Source organism: Mirounga angustirostris, unplaced genomic scaffold (genome assembly GCF_029215605.1).
Source record: "Mirounga angustirostris isolate CCGP_5_RB_7025 unplaced genomic scaffold, mMirAng1.0.hap1 SCAF_11, whole genome shotgun sequence".
Lineage (NCBI taxonomy): Eukaryota > Metazoa > Chordata > Mammalia > Carnivora > Phocidae > Mirounga > Mirounga angustirostris.
In genome coordinates, this window is record NW_026991719.1 from 86,452,788 (window position 1) to 86,474,769 (window position 21,982).

At 41.0% G+C, this 21,982-nt stretch overlaps 1 protein-coding gene across 1 annotated transcript in view; it reads left to right on the forward strand.

Moving 5' to 3' along the window:
• RNF128 (ring finger protein 128) overlaps positions 1-21,982 on the forward strand; it is a 103,155-nt gene that overhangs the window by 18,000 nt on the left and 63,173 nt on the right. The gene's annotated exons all lie outside the window — the stretch shown is intronic.

The window sequence follows — 21,982 nt, forward strand, 5'->3', positions numbered from 1 at the left end:
TACCTATTTCTGCATTGAGGAGATTAGGATTTTAGTAAAAACTGGTAGAAACGCAGTCAAGGCCTTAGGATGTCAAAATTGCAATCATTAAATGCCTGGATGCCCTGCATCCCAGAATTGAATTAAATCCAATCTACGTTTGCTTGTGTATATTTTTAGCTTTTAAATGGAAATGGAAATGGAGTTATTTTCCTCAAAGCAGTCGATTCAGCGGAGGAGGATGAGGAGGAGGACTGTATAATCAGTCAAATAGGATGTTTGACATTATTTTAGCTCTAAAGATGTCTACATGGACCAAATAACCATTTTTCAAAATAATTTTTCCACTGATTATTTTTTATTAGCCTCATGCAGGATAACACTGGCATCTAAATGCGCAGTAACTTATACACGGTAAGATTAGCTGCAGTTGGGGGTCACAGTGATTGATTCTGAGAAATTTAGTACCATCCCAAACATAGAGGCAAATGCTCTTAAAAAAATTAGTCTTGTCAAAAAGCCAGAAGATACAAAGAGGCCATATTTACCAAAGGGCTCTGTGGAGAATTTTTGGAACAGAACTCAGATGGAGAGAAGGGTAAGTTGCATTTTGGCTAAAGGAAGATATATAATTTCTCTGACCACTTCACAGACACATCCTTTCTACCCTGAAAACTGCAGCCCTTTGGCTCCACAAGAGGAATTCAAGAATTCCAAAGAGAAATACGAGGGCTCTAACCTGATGCATATTACTCCATGATACCTGAGGTTAAACCCTAGCGTATAAAGCCCTGGGGAGCTATTTGTTCTTGTTTACATAGTCATAGCCTGGGCCCAGGGAAGCTCTGCAGCAGTAAGCCCTTAGGAGAGCAAACTCTGGCTCACAATTAGGTTTTCTAACATGGGAATGAAATAAGACATAAAAATGTGGGTTGTTTTTTTTTTTTTTTCATCTAAAAAGCAACGGCTTACTATCCACTCAACAAATATTTACTGAGGGCCAACTATGTGTCTTGCCTTGCCACGTTTTACATTTCAGATTTCTCTCTCTGAGCCCTCAAGCAAACAGCATGGGTTTAATGAGAAGCAGTGGAATGTGGTAGTGAATCAGGGCACAGGCTCTGTAGGGAGATGGACCTGGGTTTGAATATCAGACCTACTATTTGTTTTCTAGCTGTGTGATCTTGGACAAGTTATTTAACCTCTCTGGATTCCACTCTTCTCAGCTCAGGCATCTCTTCCATAAAATGCAGATACTACAGTCCTACTTTACAGGGTGGTTGTAAAGACTAAATGAAATAGCACACGTAGGGGCGCCTGGGTGGCTCAGTGGGTTAAGCATCTGCCTTCGGCTCAGGTCATGATGCCAGGGTCCTGGGATCGAGTCCTGCATCGGTCTCCCTGCTCAGCGGGGAGCCTGCTTCTCCCTCTCCCTGCTCTGCCTGCCGCTCTCCCTGCTTGTACTCTCTCTCTCTGACAAATAAACTATTTTTAAAAATTAAAAAAAAAAAAACTTGGACAAAAGGTATGTGCTATTTGAAACCTTTCTCGACTCACAGTTTACCCTGATCTCTCCATTCGTTGGCACCTTGCTGATGCTTATAAACATGGGTCATGTTCATTTGCTTTTTGCCTATTCGTCTGTATTCTTATGTATTATTTGTGTCCCTCCTGGATTCCTAATTCTCGTAGAGTAATAGATTCACAGAGCAAACATAAAAGAATATGCCTTCCATGTACACCACGAATCCGTTCAACTACCGTTGCGTCCGGGTGCCATCCATTTACTACTTGAGCACTTCCAACGACAGAGATCTCACCATCTCACCAGGCAGGCAGTTCAGTTCATTGCTGGATGGCTTAAGTTGTCAGGAGGTTATTTTCCAAACTACACCAAAATGTACCTCCCTCTATCTTTTCACACATTGTTCCTAGTTGTGCCCTCTTGAACAACATAGGACTAAATACAGGTTTATTTTAGAATCAATATAGGATTAAACTGTTTGCTACATGAAGTTACCTTCTATTTGCTTTGTATCATCCATTTAATTCTCAGTCAGTGGTACTGACTTTTTGGCTTTTTTACTAATGGCAAAGTTGAATGTCAATGTTTCTTACCACTTACCACTATCATCTTTTTTTTTTTTTTTTTTTTTCTGTTGATGGGGAAGGGGCATTGCCTTTGCGTCTTGAGAATGACTTCACTCTTTGAGTCTTGGAGAGGATTCGGGAGCCAGTCACCTGTGTGATGCAATTTGTTGGGTCCCAGGATTTCCCCTGCCCCAACAAGATCCTCCTCCTTGTGATATCTGAAATTCCATCCATCATGAAAGCAGCATTCCTTTGGGTTTTAAAAAGCTCTAGGGTTTTGAGGCCCTGTTTAAAAAGAACTGGGAAAGGTAACATCTTCACCTTCACAACTGATACCCACATCAGGGACTAAATCGTTGATAGTGACTTGAAAGCAAAATATCGGATAGGATAAGGCATGACCTGGACGCTGTGGCAGTTCGCTGGAGGTCCAGTGACTTCGTCTCATTCATCTCAGGATACACAGCACTGAGCAGAGTGACTAATGCTGGGCCCTCGGTGATGAAGGAATGAATGAACGAGGCTGAAAAGGGGAGTATATGCCCATCCCAATCAATATTACCGACCTTGCTAATTCTCTCCCTAGCCAATGGAGTGTGGTCACACCAGAAATATTGGGATTTCTCAGCTTGCTAACAGCCTTGCTGGCTTTTACCGGTGTTCCTTTTCCATCAGCTCTCCCTGAGGCTATCTGGTGTCTCACCTTCAGCTAGCAGCCAGAGACATGACTTCTTTGTTAGGCTGCTTCTATATAAAGCTCTGGCAATGGGAACTGCCTAGATTACCACCGGTGATTCACACACCTACACAGAGAGCTTACACCCCCACGGGGTCATGGAGTGAAGCACCCCGATTCCCGTTCAGGCCTTGTGTCGCTGCAGAGTATTGTGGAATTAACATCACTCTTTCACTTATTTGTATAAGCTGTTGCAGATGTGGGGATCTGCGTTGTGCTCTGTGAATTTGGGAAGAGTGTATAGTAAAACCCTCATTAATTCTTGCCAGTGTTTAATCTAAGTTAAAAATCTGGGGTTGGAGTTTTTAGTTCTACTTAAAGGAGTGGGGAGATGATGAAGTGCCTTCAGAGAATAGAAACTCTTGTTAAAGCAGTACATAAAAGCAACTCTTTTCCTGCAGACAGTCTTTGCCTTCATTAAAGGACATCCAGCAGTGCTTCTCTTTGGCATGATTTTAGTAGCAATTCATTTGTGTTATTGTATTACTTGAAAATAATAAAGCTGCATTTTGTATTTTGTTAAAACTTTCAGAGGAAGCCCTATCTGACAGGAAATCAATGAACTCTGGAAGGGTATTTATTTAAAATAGCTTTTTAGACATCTACAGTAACGTAATCAAGGCTAATGAAATATAGGACTCTACTTCAAAGAACAATGTAAATGGTTTTAATTAATAGTCCAATTGCTTTTATGTAAATGAATATTTCCTAAGGCACTAGAAAAATTGGTTTTCTCATTCAAGGTAACTGTTTCCAGTGCAGAATTTAGAGACACCATGAATTCCCTTTCATCATAGAATGACTACTAGCCTTTCTCCAAAATAACGAAAGCTTTCTATGTTCTGTAATTCCAATTATAGAACTTGCCAACTTCAAGCCAGTCTGATTTAGTAAAGTTCTACTCTATTTGCAAAATAATTTCATAATGAAAGTAGAGTTCTATTTTCTTTACTCTGTATTCCTGGACTGTACCTCTAGCAATGAAAACAGTTAAATCTAAAAGAATATCCACATTGTTTCCAAAAACTGTTTAAACTATTGGATATGCTATTAATACGTCTCTGAAGAAATATTTGTCCACAGCCCGTTAATCCTCGCTCTATGAGCACTTAAAATGTTAGTGAAGTGGTAAATACTGACAAAATGTGTCTCCTTCAAGCAGTAATACATTACAAATCTAGGACTTTAGGCTTCCGTTTAATGGCCTGTGCCCTTAGCCTGAATTACATTTTAAAAACATGAAGTTGTAGTATTTTGTGGGTTTCTTTTTTTTTTTTTTTTGATATTCATCTGGGACATTTTCTGGTATAACTTCTTATGGGGATACTTCCATTTCTTTACAGTAAAATCAAAGATCTCAGAGAGAGCATGTTCTCTAAGAATGTCTTCCAAAGTCACAATACCCATTTGCACTTTAGACAAAGAAAACATTACTCAGAGTAGAAGGGTGATTCAAGATTTCTTTGCCTTCTGCCAAACAAAATGGCAAAAACAGACAAATAAAAATTCTTACCCTTAATTACTGCATAGATGGTATTCTTATTTCTGAGAAGCTAAACCATAAAGTACCATGTTCTACTGAAATAGGAAAAAATGTATAATCCCAATTCCTTTAAATATACTTGTTTTCCTGTCCTTGAGTCAGTTTCTCCCGTCTTTGACATGGCACTAACATCCATACCAAAAGGAAAGCAGTGAGAACTAACACAGCAAAAGGCAAATTTCTAGTGTTCCAAGCATTAATTTTGCACCTGTTATTATTTAATAATGGTGTAAGCAACTGAGGACAATGTGTTAGAAAACTCAGAGAACAATGATTTAATTGAAGGCATTGACTGAAATAGTCCAGAAGAATTTTCAGTGTGATAAAATGAAAACCTTTTAGATTCCCAGGGGTGTGAGAAGCTGATCTTTGTGCCTTGGGGAGAAATTCATAAAGAAACTAGCCAGCTATATTCTGGCCAGTTCTATTTTTTGAGTGCCAGTTGGCGCTGGGGAGAGTAGAAACAATAGTCTCTCTAGACCCCGTGTAGTTTCAGGATTTGCTTCTTTTGAAGCTATAAGCAGGAAAATGTGGCCAACTAAAATGTGGCTATGTGTACAATCTACACAACTGAGTTGCGTACAACTCCACTAACTGTAAAGGTGTTTGTTTGGAAGATAGTTGCTGGATATTTGTTACTTTACCACAGAGGCTGTTAAAAAATATTTTGATCCAAGAAAAATATATAAATAACTTTTGCCAAAGAAAACACTGAGTCTAATTCCCCCAATCTTCTTCATAAGCAAACCACCCACTTAATTTATAGGACTACATACTGATTTATAAGATTGGGCCTCAGAGAAAACCACGGGGACGGAGGGCAGTGGATGGAAATGCATCTTTGCAAACCCTGCAAAAAATCTTGAATTCAAATTCAACTCCTCACAGCTGTCCTCTTGTGGCAGAATGACTGAGTTGGTTTACATAATAATGCAATAATTACACAATAACGTAATGATGGTAGAATTATTTAGTTGCTTTACATATTTATGGAGAGATTACCGGACAATAGAATCATTTCATTTCATAAAACACAGGGGATTTCCTAAGCACATAACAAAGTTTTGGTTTCTTTGCATCTAGATGGCATTTTAAATCTTCCTTGTGAAACTACGTGAGCCAGACATCCATTCCAGAAAGACTTGTGAATTGATATTTATGGTTTGCTCATCACATGTAGTACTTACAGTGGAATTCCTTTCCTCAACCCACTGTATGACCAGATGACACAGCACTTTATTGTTCCAACGTTAGAAAGGCCCAGCAGAGGGCACGTTGAGCATTTTCATGGCTAATACAAACACCTTGGTATTTAAGCATATTTAAATAGTAACATGCTACCTCGGCATCTGAATCACAATTTCCAATGTCTTTTGACACCATATGGCAACTCTTCCAATTAAGAAAACACTAAGAGGGGTGCCTGGGTGGCTCAGTCATTAAGCGTCTGCCTTCAGCTCGGGTCATGATCCCAGGCTCCTGGGATCGAGCCCCACATCGGGCTCCCTGCTCAGCAGGAAGCCTGCTTCTCCCTCTCCCACTCCCCCTGCTTGTGTTCCCTCTCTCGCTGTCTCTCTCTCTGTCAAATAAATAAATAAAATCTTAAAGAAAACACTAAGATACTCAGTCAAGGTCAGCCAAATAGATTTGAATAAAACAAAACTCAATCTAATTGATTACTTTAAAACCAAGCACCTTGACGATGTAAATAAATTCCCGGAATGAATAAGACCCATGAGTCCATAGATTCTTTTTAGTGGTTACATGCTCACGGGAGTAAGGTGATATACAGGATATGAATATGCTAAGTTATGCCAATAATTTAATTATCTGAATTCAGCTAGTCCACTGTCAATGCTGAAATCTAAGGCTAACTGTCTTTGATCACTCATGCTACTTCAGAGTCACCTCTTATGGGTCTGAAGGGAATGCCTGAGTAAAACATAAAATGGGGCACCTGGGTGGCTCAGTTGGTTAAGCGACTGCCTTCTGCTCAGGTCATGATCCTGGAGTCCCTGGATCGAGTCCCGCATCGGGCTCCCTGCTCGGCAGAGAGTCTGCTTCTCCCTCTGACCCTCACCCCTCTCATGCTCTCTCTTTCATTTTCTCTCTCTCAAATAAATAAATAAAATCTTAAAAATAAATAAATAAATAAAATAAAACATAAAATGAAAACGTGCTGAAAAATGCATTTCAAAGCCAACCCCAAGTGTCTTTTGATTGTCTGCTGTTTTGTATTATCTACATCACTGCTTCCCATCTACTAGTATCTATAATTGCGATCTAACTCAATTCTTTTGTAGGAGACTAAGAAACAATGACCCTGAGAAAACTATACATTCAATATAAGAATTCTGGTGTGTACCTAGCTTTAGGTGGAAAATGAATTTCAATTCAAAAAAGAAAAAAAGTGATTTCAATATTTGAAGGAGAAAACCAGGAAGGTAAGGATATTGTTTATGTTTTAAGAATATAACTCTTCTAGGGGCACCTGGGTGGCTCAGTCGGTTAAGCATCTGACTCTGGATTTCGGCTCAGGTAATGATCTCAGAGTCGTGAGTTCAAGCCCCACATTGGGCTCCATGCTGGGGTTGGAGCCTGCTTAAGATTCTCTCTCTCCCTCTGCCCTTCTCCCCCCAGAAAGAATATAATTCTTCTAATAAGGAAAAGATCATCAGAGCTTTTGTAAATGACTGCCACTTAAAGCATGAATGCCTTCTATTCCTAAAGACTTGACAAATTCAATGAACCAGAAAGCTACTTATTGCAAGACACAAGTACCCTTACATTTTCTCTACCTTTTTTCTGCCTACACATCTAAAAATGTGAGACAGGAATCCATCAAAATCCCAGAGGAGAACACAGGCAGCAACTTCTCTGACCTCAGCCACAGCAACTCTTACTAGACACGTCCCCAGAGGCAAGGGAAACAAAAGCAAAAGTGAACAATTAGGACTTCATCAAGATAAAAAGCTTCTGCACAGTGAAGGAAATGGTCAACAAAACTAAAAGGCAGCCTATGGAATGGGAGAAGATATTTGCAAATGACCTATCAGATAAAGGGCTAGCATCCAAAATCTACAAAGAACTTATCAAACTCAACATCCAAAAACCAAAAAAATCCAGTCAAGAAATGGGCAGAAGACATGAACAGACATTTCTCCAAAGAAGACATACAAATGGCTAATAGACACATGAAAAAATGCTCAACATCACTCATCATCAAGGAAATACAAATCAAAATCACAATGAGATACCACCTCACACGGGTCAGAATGGCTAAAATTAACAAGTCAGAAAACAGCAGATGTTGGTGAGGATGCGGAGAAAGGGGAACCCTCTTACACTGTTGGTGGGAATGCAAGCTGGTGCAGCCACTCTGGAAAACAGTATGGAGGTTCCTCACAAAGTTAAAAATAGAACTACCCTACCCAGCAATTGCACTAGGAGGTATTTATGTAAAGGACACAAAAATAGTAATTTGAAGGGGCACATGCACCCCAATGTTTATAGCAGCAATGTCCACAATAGCCAAACTATGGAAAGAGCCTAGATGTCCATCAACTGATGAATGGATAAAGAAGATGTGGTATATACAATGGAATATTACTCAGCCATCAAAAAGAATGAAATCTTGCCATTTGCAATGCATGAACTAGAGGGTATTATGCTAAGCGAAATAAATCAGTAAGAGAAACACAAATACCATGTCATTTCACTCATATGTGGAATTTAAGAAACAAACCTGATGAACATAGGGGAAGGGGAGGAAAAATAAAGTAAGATAAAAACGAGAGGGAGGCAAACCATAAGAAACTCTTAACTACAGGAAACAAACTGAGGGTTGCTGGAGGGGAGGTGGGTGGGGGGATGGGGTAACTGGGTGATGGGCAGTACGGAGGGCACTTAGGATGTGATGAGCACTGGGTGTTCCATGCAACTGATGAATCACTAAATTCTACCCTTGAAACTAATAATACACTATATACACTATATGTTAACTAACTCGAATTTAAATCTAAAAAAATGTAAAAATAAAATGTTACTCAACTCAGTTATTTGTTTTCCCATCACAGCATTTAAAACATATGTCATATGTTTACATGACACTAAAATAAATAAAAATCCTAGTTGAACAAAGCAACTGAATGTTCCACTTTTAACGGATTGTTTTGTTATTATGTAGATGAGCCTGACTCTTGACTAGCTCCTAATACCTATTCACCTGTACCTATCTTCTCCTCCAAAAGTACTTCATGCACTTGAAACAATGCTTCATACTTGCAAATGTAAGCCTTGTCTTCTTCTGCCATTGTATATAATAATTGAAATGATCATAATTTCGGTCTATAGTCTACTTAATTCAAAGGGGATTTAAATTAGTCCCTTGATTAAACCCAATAGAAAAGAAAACATTTATGGATAAAATAGAATCCACCTAAAGAGGAGGTTCTTAGGCTGGGAGTGTCGGGGGAGGGGGGTCTTTGGAGGTGCACAGGTGGGTCACACAGGGTCTTTATGCAGCTAAAGTATTCTTGAAGTTATAAGTACATGGAGTTGCTTTTTAAAATATAAAGTAAATCTTATCCTAAATGTTCTACAGCAATTCAGTTCACTAGAACATTCAGTTCTGTCTCTGTACTAATACATAATTACAAGCTAGCAACCTGTGGCCATTGAGCACTTGAAATGTGGCTAATGTGCCTGAAGAACTGAATTTTTTATTTTATTTCATTTTAAATAGTCACATGGGGCTATTGGCTTACCATATAGAACAGTATAGCTGTAGACCAACATTAACATGGGGTCATTGGATAAACTTCATGAGGCCCATAAAACCCCTTGAAATTGGGCACAAAACTGTGTGTGCTCATTTATTCTGTACATAAGTTTCATCAAATTTTCAGAAGTAGCTCTCTTTAAAAAAAAAAAGTAAGACTATTTATTTGTCAGAGAGAGAGATGAGAGAGAGAGCAAGCACAAGCAAGGGGAGCTGCAGGCAGAGGGAGAGGGAGAAGCAGGCTCCCTGCTGAGCAGGGAGCCAGACATGGGGCTCCATCCCAGGATCCTGGGATCATGACCTGAGCCGAAGGCAGACGCTTAACCAGCTGAGCCACCCAGGCGTCCCAGAAACAGCTCTGACTCTTAAAAAAGGTTTAGAACAACTCTAGCAGAAGCAGAAGTAGTTGCCCTCCTTGGGCTCCTTGTTTCTTGACAACATAGCTGAAACTAGAAACATGGTGAATTTTACTGTTGGGTTTTTATTTTTTTTTTTAATGCCATAAGAAAACATCCAGATTCCTTGGCAAAAAAAACAAAAATAATTTCCTAAAGTTAATTCAAGTAATGCTGTATATATTTCTACAACCAACACATATTCCTCTCTTTAAAAAACTTTTTATTCTGAGAAAATTGTAGATTCACGTGCAGTTGTAAGAAATAGAGATAACATAATAATAAAAAAAAAAAAGAAAAGGAAAGAAAAAAGAAATAGAGATATCCTATACCCTTCATCCAGGTTCTCCCAGTGATATTACCTTAAGTAACTAGAGCACAATATCACAGCCAGGAAATTGACATCGATCTGATCCACCCACCTTCTTTGGATTTTACTAGTTTTAAGGCACTCATTTGCATGCACTGTGCAATTTTATCACGTGTGTAGGTTTGTGTGACCATCACCACAGTCAAGATTCAGAGCAACTGCATCACTACAGGCTCTTTCGTGTTGCCCTTTATAGCCACCCCACCTCCACCCCACACTCTCTCTTTAACTCTGGGCAACCACTAATCTGTTCTCCATTACTATAATATTCTTGTCTCAAAAACAGTATATAAATGGAATCATACTGCAGGTAGCCTTTTGGGATTGGCTTTTTTTTTTTTAACTCAGCATAATTCTCTGGCGATTCATCCAGATTGGTCCATATATTCATAGTTCATTCCTTTTTATTACTGAGCAGTATTCCAGGGTATGGATGTACCACAGTTTAAACATCCATCTATTGAAGAACATCTGGGTTGTTTCCCGTTTGGGGCAATTATGAATGAAGCTGCTATGAACATTCACATTCAGGTTTTAGTGACCATAATTTTTCATTTATCTGAGATAAAGGCTCATGAAACTAATGAAATTGCTGAGTCATGTGGTAGTTGAATGTTTAGTTTTATAAGAAATTGCCAGACTTGTTCAAGAGGAGCTCCTGGGTGGCTCAGTCGGTGAAGCATCTGCCTTTGGCTCAGGTCCTGGTCCCGGCATCCTGGGATCAAGCCCCACATCGGGCTCCCTGCTCAGCGGGGAGTCTGTTTCTCCCTCTCCCTCTCTCCCTCTCCCCCACTCATGCTCTCTCTCGCTTTTGCTCTCTCTCAATAAATAAATAAAATCTTAAAAAAAGAGAAAGAAACGGCTAGACTGCTTTCCAGATTGCCTGTGCCATTTTATATTCCCAACAACAATGTATTTGTATATGTGCTCCTGTTTCTCCACATCCTCATCATCATTTGGTGTTACTACTTTTTTTAAGCCATTCTGGGAGGCACTCCATGATATCACATTGTGGTTTTGATTTGCATTTCCCTAATGGCTAAGGATGTTGCACACCTTCTCATGTGCTTATTTGCCATCTGCATATCCTCTTTGGTCAAAAGTCTATTCTTGTCTAAGAGGAAAAGCATCCAAAATAGGAAGGGGTTCTTTTTACATAGAAATCTGGATAATACTGGTGGGTAATATGGTTTTACAAAAGAAACTAATGCTGTTAAGCTGGGACTTGTTTATTGGCTCTCTGCTAAAGATAGAAGCCCTAACATAAATTCTTGCCCCTGTGAAGGTGTTTCCGTGGAGAACTAGGAAAAGAGGATCCAGGAACAATACTTGGCTTTTTGATACCTTGACTATAGAGAGAATTGAGAGAATACAAATGAATGGAGAGATAAGGGAGCTTTTTGTAGGTATTGATTCGGTCATATCATGAATACACATTCTAGCAAGTACTGTTAGTGCGGATATTTTATATCTTTGGTATGCTTTTGATATATTTCGATGTCATTTGTTGCCCTGTTGTACACTCACCCCGACAGAGGACAACTTACTTCAGCTCTGGCAGGACAGCATAATTACCTGCAGGCAGAAGTATTACTCTCCTCAAAGAAGAGTCTGAATCGAAAACCTGCAATGGCTGACCACTGCCTCATAAAATCAAGACCAAATTCTTAAATAGGTATTCAAGGTCAGCAAAGCCCTAACCTGTCTCCCGCTACTCCTCCTCTTGTACCCTAGCCGAAGCTTAACAGTGTTTTCTAAATCCACTCTGCTCTCCCCTGACTCTGAGCTTTTGTTCCCGCTGTATCCTTTCCTGATATATCGTCCCTTGCCATTCATACCTATAAAAACCCCACCTGTCCCTTAAGGCCCTGCTCAGATGTTACTTTCTCCATGGAATCTCCTCTAATTCCTTGAGTCAGAAGCAAACATTCTCGCCTCTATACTCACACAGGACTTTGTACCCCCTCACAGCACCCATCTCTTTGACAACTCTTTTGTTTAAATGTCATGCCAACGCAATAACATGGATGAATCTCAAATGCATTTTGCTAAGTGAAAGAAGTTAGACACAAAAAGCTACATACTGAATGCCTCCATTTATCTGACATTCTGGAAAAAGCGAAACCATAGGGACAGAAAACAGACTAGGGGTTGTCAGGGTAAGGGTGTGGGGCAAGGTTTTGACTAGAAAGGCATAACACAAGGGAAGTTGGGGAGTGACGAGAGTGTTCTGTGTCTTGACTGTGGTCGTGGCTACACAATGATACGTTTGTCAAAGCTTGCAGAACTGTACACCTAAAAAAGGTGAGTTTTACAGTATGTAAATTATACCTAAACAAAAACAATGGGAAAAATTCATACCAGATAGACAGCCTGCTCTTCAGTTCTGGCCAGCCATTTCCTCGTTCTTCAAACGTACTCTAAGGTGCCAGGGTAAGAGCTGGGGCTGCCAAGAAGAAAAATATGTGGTCCCTCCTCTCAAGGAACTGTCTCTGATGGAAGTGATAGATATGTAGGGAAATAAAAGTAGCAGAGTCTGGAAGATGTTATCTATATAACACAGGTCCAGTCAGATACATAAAGGAAGCAGTGCTCAGATGGACCTCGATTGTGGAGGACTAGCCTTTCAAGTTTAGGAGTTTATATTTTATTCAATATGCAATGAGAAGTGACAGAATCATAGCTATGTTTCAGAAAGCATAATATGGCAGTAAGATGAAGGATGGTGTGGAGTGGGGGAGAGACAAAAAGCAGAGAGATCAATTAGAAAGCTATTTACAATAGTCTAAGAGAAAATTAATATCACTGTTCCATTAGTAGACATTTGAGATTGGACGAAGCTTTCAATTAAAGCTTGTATTGCTGATAATCTAGATGCATGCAGGCAAAAACAAAGAGAAGACCCACAAAATTTTTCTTGATACAATTTACCCCCAGTAGCCTGAGATATTTAATGGAGGGACCATGTTGCATTGATCTTTTTATCTTCCGCAGCAACTGTCATAAGACTTTGTAGATATTAAAAGCTCTAAAAAAGTTTATTATACTTTTTTAAAAAAATATATCTATTTATTTATTTGAGAGAGTGAGTGAGCAAGAGAGAGAGCACAAGCAGGGGGAGGGGCAGAGGGAGAGAGAGAAGCAGGCTCCCCGCTGATCAGGGAGCCTAGCGCACTTGGGGCTTGATCCCAGGACCCCGGGGATCATGACCTGAGCCAAAAGCAGATGCTTAACCAACTGAGCCACCCAGGCGCCCCCCAAAATTTATTATTCTAATGAATAAGTTAGAGAATGGGTGAATTTTCTTTTAAATCACTGAAACTCCAAAAGAGAAAATTATAATTCCTGCATGCCCAATGATACTTGCTGCTTACAATTTTGTATGTCAGACAGCCCACAGGGTCAAGGTTAGTAAAAATGTTTTATTCCTAAATTTATATACTGACTGCAGTGATCGGGTGGAAATAGTCTGGCAATTCCCGCCCCCCCCTCCCCCCTCCCCCCCGCCCCGCAGAAAGTCTGCTGCTTCTTTGCTTGTTCACTGCTACCTAACACAACTTGCAGTGACAGGGGTAAGATTCTGTGAAAAAAAGAAAGCAGGCATTATAAATACACTTTTTTTTTTTTTTTTTTTTTACTATTACCTCTGTCTTAGAACCTCTGCTGAAAATGCCTATGAGGGGCATAACTGAAAGCACTGAGAGAAGATAGCTGCCTTCTTGAAATGTGTGTGAAGTTTTCATCCCGTCTTGAATCCAACCAAATAGCAGGTCCTGAAATCAGCAGGGTGCGCTAACCGTAAACACGGTGCGCAGGGCCCCAGCATGTGCTCTCATCAGGTCTCTAAACACCTCGGCCATCCCCACCTCAGAAAAACGAAGACACTTAATGAACTGGGGCGATTATTGCAGGTAAATTCGACGAGCCTCTTCTTCAAACAAACAAGAGCTTCAGGCTTTCAATTTCTGCTTTTTTTTTTTTTTCCTCACGAAGAGCAAACATTACTGAGCCACTTCATTGCCTCTGGTGAAAGGCTTTCTGTGGCTCCAGAGTTGACAACATCCAGAATATTAAGCAGTCACTGACTTCCAAGGCTGAACTAGTTTGCTATGAAGAACATGAAGTATACTGATGCTATCTGCCCCCAAAGTTACACAGAGACAACTTAGGGGAAAAAAAAAAGTGAACCTGCTCCCTGCTAATTGGAAGATTGTCAGCTAAGGGAGAGGGATTTTGTAGATTCCAGAGCGTGCTGTGGTTCAGTGGATCTGGACTTTTTCCTTTGGATGTTCCCGGTAGCATTTTCCCCCCGTTAATGTTCCTACGTTTTACACTGCATGATTTGTGATGAAGTCAAACCAAAGTAAGTTTTGTAGCCACAAAATATCCTTTTGTTGAAGGCCTCCTTGTCCTTTGCCCGGTTCCTGCGACCAATATAACCATAACACATATCTAATTCTGGTGTGACAGAACTTAGTTATTGTGTGAATTATGAGTGGTAAGCCAGCCGATTTCAGTTGTCTCAACTATGTGATAGCATCAAGTCACTTATTGCCAAATACTTGTTTACTATGTGTTATTGATCAGTTTTCAGCCCTGGCCAGCTGTGGCTAATCCTAATGCATATAATCGGCAGCTGAGAATTTGTGACTTTGCCCCTTGGAATACAAAGGCTGCCTTTGCCCACACTCAGGCAGACTTGAGCTTCTAAAAAAGCAAGCCTTGGCCTCAGTAGGTGATCGCGATACAATATAAGCATGTTTATTCTTAAATTGCTTTTCAGAAATCCCAGGTCTACTGGGAATTATCAAATTGTGTTCCTATTAAAAAATGAATCCCAGGGGCGCCTGGGTGGCTCAGTCGGTTAAGCGTCTGCCTTCGGCTCAGGTCATGATCCCAGGGTCCCGGGATCGAGCCCCGAGTCGGGCTCCCTGCTCAGCGGGAAGCCTGCTTCTCCTTCTTCCACTCCCCCTGCTTGTGTTCCCTCTCTCTGTCAAATAAATAAAATAGTTAAAAAAATAATAAAAAAAATGAATCCCATTCTGTCTGTAGGTTAAACAAAAGCCTCACTGCCCATGTACATTTTTAAGACCTCCCCTCCTCACTAATCTAGCAAACAGATCCTATCCTCGCCTGCCAGGCCCACTCCCTTCTGTCATTTGTCCTAGGCAGTGGCAAGATCAGAGACACTTCTTTAGATATACTATCCGATTTGTTAGGCTTTAATCTGAGGGAACATTACGTGGTTCAAAATATAGCTATGTAATTTTGCATTATTATTATCCCTGTTTTATAGTTGAACAAGAAGAAAGAGAAACTTCCTCAGTGTCATATAACCAGTCAACAGCAAAGTTAAAAATAACAACAAAGGGGGAATGGGGGAGTTGCGTGAATCTAGTCTAGTAAGTAGCAGGAATGGGTTGGAAGTAAAGCTCAAATATGTGTTCATATGTGTAGGGCAAATTCATTAAAAACATTTTTCTCTGGACGTCTGGGTGGTTCAGTCAGTTAAGCGTCTGCCTTCAGCTCAGGTCATGATCCCAGAGTCCTGGGATCGAGCCCCGCATCGGGCTCCTTGATCAGCGGGGAGCCTGCCGCTCCCCCTGTTTGTGTGCTCTCTCTCTCTCTCCCCCTGACAAATAAGTAAATAAAATCTTAAAAAAAAAAAAACAACAACACATTTTTCTCTCCCATTTTCTCCCAAGTAATTGTTTTCCTTTCTTTCCGTAGCATATATGTAAATCTCTTATGGTCACAGATTTATTTCTTTTGAAACCTTCGTCTGAAAAGGCAAGAGAGGAGACTGCCTGTGACCAGATGAGTCTCCCAACTAGGTTGTCCCGATACTGGCAGTGGAGGGTAAAAACCACTCCCACTCGAGTCGTAGTCCTTTCCGGCCCCGCCCCTCCCCAGCACCAGCCCTGCCCAACATTTCCCTGAAGTCCTTCCTGCTCCCCATACCTTGGGCTCTTCCCCACCCTTGTTCCTCTTTAGCAATCCGGGATCCCCTCAATCATCTCTCCAAACTCAAAATAGTTAATCTGACCCCCCAGTAGCAACCAAGTCGACACAGTTGAGCACAAATTTTCTGCATTGTCCTCCATCAATACAATTCCTTTCTGTACCAGTTTTCATCAATGGACACAAAACGCCCTTTCTGCACGTGACACACGTTCAGGCACTCCTCTCCACACACTCATGAGTGCGAGTGTGCTCAACGGAAAACGTAGGCATTTATAAATGACGATGATGTGCTTGACTAAATGTACTTTCATAACCTCTGTTTAGGAATTTGGGGGCTGCACGGTAGGAAATCAGGGCACTCTGGTGAGGGGGTTCTTAGTATACTAAAGTATGTCACTGGATGTGGCTGTAAAAATACCCATCCCTTATTGAGGGGGGCACGTGTGGTGATGAGCACTGGGTGTTATACGTAACTAATGAATCGTTGAATACTACATCAAAAACTCATACAGTGGCTAACTGAACATAATAACAAAAAAATATATATACCCATTCTTTCCACCCTCTAATAATATCCTTACTATGTATGTGGAGAGACAGTATGGCAGAGCGAAAATGGCATAGAATTTGGAGTCATACTCCCAGTGTGAGTTCCAACTCTGCCACATACTGGCTGTGTGACCTTTGGCAAGATATTGTACCTTTCTGAGCCTCATCTTCCTCATCTGAAAAAAAAAGGGGGAATTATAATAATTATAATTACAATGGGATTTCATTACCTGTTCTAAGAATCAACTGATAGAATTAAGGCATGTAAAGTGTCTGGCACATAGTAGGTTCTCAATAAATACGTTGCCTTCCTACCTCTACTTTTGAAGGCACTGTTGGATAGAGTGGCAAGTGGTGTGATGGGAAGAGCGTAGCTTTGTACTAAGACATGGCGTCAAATTCCAATTCTGCCATTTGGTTACCATGGGTCACCTCAGCAAGTTACTTAACCTGAGCCTCAGTTTCTTCTTCTGTAACAAGTAGCATATAATACTTATCTCATAGGTGGAAAGTACCTGGCCTATGGTAGGTTCTCGATGGTAGCTATTAGTGTTATGGATATGAGAAGACTGCTTCAGATACAGCAGCCCCACTATTGTAAAACCCCTCTCTGAAATTCTGTCTTCTCTCTGAGTGCATGAAAGCTTGGTTTTTAAAAAAAAAAAAAGATGCCCTGTTTTCTAATGGCTGTATACCCACTTGAGCTGAGATGTACCTGCACTCAGAAATGATGTTATTTTGAAGTATGCCGCACCATCCCATTTGGGGCTTTTTGTTTTGTTTGGCTGCTCGCTCTCTCCACACCCCCCATCCATTTCTTCTTGCTCTCCGCAGAACAGCTGCCTGGAGCAGAACTTTGTGGCCATCCCTTTTCCAGGCGTTCTCTACACCTAGGTTGTGGAGCTGCGTAGCCACGACATTGCTTAGATGCCAGGACACTATTTGTCCCAGATGGTGCCTTGCCATTTATCTAATGGTAAGAAGCCAGATGTGATGTCTCAGTTCTTGCAGACATATTAAAGGCGGAACGCTATCGTCCATCTTTGCGCCTCTGCAGCGACTCAGTGGGACGGGAAACTTAATCGGCCCGCAGTGGTGCCTTGCTGCTGCTTTTGCAGGATGCCGCTCGGCTTATTAGTTCATTATTAGATAGTGCACCGCTCGGGGCAGCTTTCAATTCGGTACTGCTGGTACAAATATTTGGCAGGGTTAGCCTTTGTGGTAGGATTTGAGGAATTCAAAAAGGCTCCTGGCCCAAGTGTGTCTCCCTCACGGGTTACAGTGCCTGAAATGCATACAAGAAACATTTCACTTGAACTGCCTTTGGTATAAGGCGATGTTAAAATGCAAATGGCACCCTCCAGAGGGAAGATACAGCTGTTAATACTTAAGAGTCAGAACTGCACTGGAATCCTGATTCTGCGACTAGTCATATGACCTTAGGCAGGTTGCTAGTTCTCTCTGAGCCAGTTTCCTCTTCTGCAAATGGGAATAATAATGGATGACTGTGAGAGTTAAATGAGATAATGCATGTAAAGTACAGAGTATAAACGTTCAATGAACAGCAGCTGTTATTAATTAGCCTTAGGGACGGCAGGACCCCGAGGGAATACATCTAGGGCTAGGACATTTGGTTTGAGGGTATAAGGAATATATATATGAATAAAGTGAGGTCCCAGGACCGAGGCAAAATCAAACTGAGCTTACACAAACCTTCCAGCAAGGAAAGTATAGCACTACTCAGGATGCAATGCTCTGACACTGGGAGTGTTCAAGCAGAGGCTGGGTGCTGGCTACCCATCAGGAATAGTCTACCCCAGGGCTTCTCAAACTTATGTGCATGTACAAGTCACCTGGGGATCTTGTTAAAACGTGGGTTCTGACTCAGCAGGTCTGGGGTGGGACCCAACATTCTTCATGTCTCACAAGCTCCCTGCTAATGCTGATGCTCCTGATCCACAGACCTCATTGTTAGCAGCAAGGCTCTGCTGCAGTTTGAAAAGAAATCACAGCTAGACAGAGGGATATGATCGGAGAAAGCCATGGAGTTACCCAGACAAGTCCCCACGGAGGGGAAGGACTTTGATGCAGTCGTGATGCGCAGTCTGGCTCCTAGCTTTGTAGGCTTTGAAATTTGATTGGTGGTATAACCAGAGACCGGGCTCCTGGGGACTGACTCACACTTCACCAAATTCGCAAGAGACCAATACATATGCCAGAATGCCAACTGATTAATTTATAATGAGAAGTATAACTTCCAAGTGGACCAGATACTAGTGTTTGCTGATCAGTGCATTATCTCCCTGTAGGCATATTCACATGAGGCACTAAAGGATAATAAGGTTGCTTGGTGAGAATGGACTCATAGCAAGGGGAGTTCATAGGATGATTTTAATGGTTCATCGTCTGATGCCTCCATCTCCACAACTGGGCTAGACCTCCATAATAGTGCTGTGGAGGTGAGCTTCCTCACTAGTCCCTCAGCCTCCGGTCTTGTCCTCGTACAACCGAGATGCTCTATTTAAGCTTAGGTCTGACAACAATCATTTATTTGCTCCACTGACTTTCATATAAATTCACAATTTAAAACTCATCATTGCAAAATGCTTAAAATACAGAGACAAGTTGAAAAAAATAGTACAGTGAGCACCTACAGACCCACCATCTAGACTCAACAGTTACCATTTTGCCATATTCACTTTGAGTGTGTGTGTGTATGCAAGTACATAGGCAATGAGTTGACACTCTCTAGCACAATTTTCTAAACTCTTCATGTTCTGGCATAACCTACTTGACCAGCTTCACTTCCCCTGGCTTTCCCTTTGCTACTTGCCTCCCAGCCATACTTGACTAATTAACATTAGTTCCCTGAAAGCTCCTGGTGTTTTCAAGTAATAGACTATTCCCTCTGCCTCAATATCCTTATTCTCTTTACTTGATTAACTCTATCTGTTCCTAAAAACTCAGCCACACCCATGTTGCCATAGTACTCCATGTTTTTCTCAGTCATAACATTTATTAAACTGTGCTGTTATTATCTGTTTACCTCTCTGACTTGCCTACTAAACTGTGAACTCATTGAGGGCAAGGGCAGGGACTTTTTTTTTTTTTTTTTTTTGGTCTCTGTGTACCTACACCTCGCCAATGGCTTGCGCTTGGTAGGTGTTCAGTAATCAGAAAATCCAACTGCCCACCAGACAGTGCTACCTAGTTACATCATAGGCACCTCAAGAGCAACAGGTCTACACTGAGCTCATCTCTCCTCCTACCCTTTCTACACATTTAAAACCCTCCTCCCGATTGAATGCCATCCAGTCTTCCAAGCCAAACACCTCAGAGCAATCCCTAATTCATCCCTCTCTTTCATCCTCCAAAATACATTTCCAGTCTGTCCACTTCTCTACATCTCCTGGGTCTGGGCTGGGCCACCTTCATCTCTCACCTGGAGCACTGCCAAAAATCTTCTCTCTGGGCTCCCTGCTTCTAGTCTTGTCCCCTCCAATCTATTATCCACAGAGAAGCCATAATGATCTCTCAAATTCAGATCTGATTATATTACTCCATGCGTAAACCCTGATTGTATTACTCCTTGCTTTTGGATAAAGTCCAAACTCCCTAGCTTTACCGAAAGGCCTCTCAAGAACTGACCTCTGTGTACCTGCTGAACTTTATGTCTCGTACTCTGGGTTCCAACCCTTTTGTGTTTACAGAGCCTGTAGTACTTGCTGTCTCCCAACATGGTCAGTTTCATGCCTCCGCGCATTCATTCCCTTGTGTTATTCTGGGCCTTGGAAGGCTAACCGTCTCAAGCTCAGCACAGGTGTAACTTCCTCTGGGCAGCTTTTCCTTACTTCCCAGTCTGGGTGAGGTTCCTCTTTTCTGTTACCCATTACTGCCCTGGGTACACCTCTGTCATAGCATTTGCACTATGTACATATAGCACTCTATACTGCAACTATCAGTTTGCTTGTTTGTCTCATAAAAGCTAATTCGTGAATTCTTTTGACAGCAGAGTTAATGTCTTACTTGATTTTTTTTTACCCCAATGCTTAGCCCATGGCTGGCATACAGTTGAGGTGGCGTAAATATTTAAGATTGGATACTAACAAATATCTGTGTAACGGTCATTTTTGTAGATGCGTTATAACAGATCTCTTTAATTTTAAACACAGTGTTTCTTTAAAGTACAATATAGTTGATTGCCATGCAGGCAATATTTATTGAATTTTGAGTGTTTTTCGCCAACAAAATCAGACAATTTCTGGAACTGTACCATTTCTTAGAGATGATCGATCCTACCCTTTCTTTTTTCCCTAGGTAATTTTTATCCCGGAGATTAACATCCTCAGTAGTTGGGGGTGCCATGCTATTGGCCTCCCATACCAGCCTTGACCTCTAATATAATGTTCTTTTCAGTATATAGGGTTTATGTTTCACAGAACTGCCCATTTATTTGGATTCTACGGGCTGTTTAGTTATGGTGTTAATTTTCCTCTAGGTTTCTCTCAAGCCATAAGAGTATCAAGTGAAGAATTGTCCCATGCTTAATCTTTGGGAATAATATTGATTAACTAAATGTTGGGCCAAGGACTGAGGGGACTGATTGATTGGGAATTTAACAAATGCTGGGCTGGATAAAGTGAATTATATCCCTTTGAACTGAAAAAGTGGCTAAAACATCCTGAACATCATTTTCTCTGATTTTTATCTCAAAGTGACAACTTTAAGATTATTTAAAAGGTATGGTGGGGTCCCTGACCCTGTTTAGTAATAATAGTATCTAACAGATATATTTTTTACACTCTGCTAAGCACTGTTCTCAGTGCTTTACACGTATGAACTCATTTAATCGTCTGAACAACTTTATGAGGTAGGTAATGTTATTATCCCCATTTTACAGATGATGAGAAAACTGAGGCACAGAGAAGTAATTTCCCCAAGGTCAAAAGTTATCCGTTGCTGTCATAAAACAGGTGTATTAATTCAGTTCAATCCAATGCATATTTCTGGAGCACTTATTAAATGCAGTAATTGACTGGGTAGATAAAACTTGTACACTTAAAGGAAGGAGGAATCATAATGCAACAGTGCCATGAACGAATCGCCGAGTCAGGGTCCTTTCAGTTGGTGGGAAATGGGGAAGGGTTGTGTAGTTAAGGTCAGGAATGGTGCAGATACATAGATTTGAGTAAACCTGGTTTGTGGAAGATGAAGAAAAGAGGCTTAGTTTTGAGGTGTATGGAAACGTTATTAATTCTTTTCTGAGGACTAAGATTACTTTCAAAAGGGGCTTCTGATGTAGTCTATTTAGCATGAGGTAAGCGTTAAGAAAATACTAAGGTATGACGCCTGCCTGGAGCAGGAAAGGAGAAAGGTTTAAAAAAAAAAAAAAAGGTAACAACGCGCTTTTCCTGCCCCTCCCCCCCCCCCCGGACTCAATATGAACAGCTGTCCCCAGCACCACCCACCTACCCAAAAATCCTTTGACTCCAACTCAGACCCTTCGGATCTGTGCTTTTCAGAGGTACTTTCACATTCTGGCACCTTAAGCCTGAAACGGCCTTTAGGCAAATGT